This window comes from Helianthus annuus, chromosome 14 (assembly GCF_002127325.2).
Source record: "Helianthus annuus cultivar XRQ/B chromosome 14, HanXRQr2.0-SUNRISE, whole genome shotgun sequence".
NCBI lineage: Eukaryota > Viridiplantae > Streptophyta > Magnoliopsida > Asterales > Asteraceae > Helianthus > Helianthus annuus.
Window position 1 is genome coordinate 52,076,765 of NC_035446.2, and position 1,100 is coordinate 52,077,864.

The 1,100-nt window shown below is 43.6% G+C and overlaps 1 pseudogene; it reads right to left on the reverse strand.

The window, feature by feature from the left end:
- Positions 1-1,100, reverse strand: part of LOC118486476 — a 17,634-nt pseudogene that overhangs the window by 15,274 nt on the left and 1,260 nt on the right.

Consider the following 1,100-nt stretch of genomic DNA (forward strand, 5'->3'; position numbering starts at 1 on the left):
ATATTTTGAACTCACAGTATTAGAAAGAAAGGGTCTATTGCAAGATAGGCTCTTCCATCTTATGCTTGGTGAGCAAAAGATTTCTCGTATAATGGAACTTTCTCCATATCAAAATATCCGTATGGAGGCCTATAATTTCCTTGAGGCTTCTGTGGAGCCGGTGAGCGCTTTAGAGCATCCTTTTCAGAAGGATCTGATGGAAGGTACTTTGAATTTCTTTATCAAGGAATTAACCCAAAATGGGAGAAATTCCGAAATCTATAAGAATTTTTATATACACTTCACAGATGAACTGTTCCGCGTGAAGTTGGGATTACCTCTCCCTTAATATGATATTCTTTTTGCGCTCTTGGTCTTCGAACTAGTCATTAATGGTCGGCTTCATTGGTACCCTTTCGGTATGCGTTGCGAACACTTTCATTTTGAGCGTCTCATCTTCTCTATAGAAGCAAAACTCGAACGGATAGAAAAGATGGTCCAACTACATAACTTTTTCTTTTTCATTACTTCCATGGTCGTGCCTCGTGGCACGGCAGCACCCGTACTATTGAAATGGTTCGTCAGTAGAGATGTTTCCACAGGTGCCCCTTCTTCTAATGGTACTATAATTCCTATTCTTATCCCTTCAGTCTCTCTTTTGGTCTATCTACATTCCAGGAAATTCATACGCTCCACGGACGGAGCAAAAAGCGGAGTCTTCATTATAGCGAGCCAACCTATTCTATTACCAGACATCCTTGGGAGAAGCTCATCCGAAACTAGAGCTAGAAAGGCCTTATTTCGTTTCGTTCCTGTTCTTCATTTCCTTCTTATCGAAAAAAAGGGGGATTTCTCATATTTAGAATCTTTCTGCGGTGTGCTCCGTTTACTATTCTTTCGTACTTTTTTCTCTTTACCACGCGATAGGTCAGCGAAGCGTGAGCGGGCGCGGAGAAGGAAAGGCCAAAGACTTCGGCCTAACGGGAATGAGCAAGGACGAAATGACAAGATGAGGTGCCCTGGCCACCTCCATTTAGAAAGAAGGGTCGAAGTTTTTGGGCCTGTAGCTTTACCCGTCCCCCCTTCGTCGGGTGCTGCTTGTGTGGGGAGTGCGCCACCAG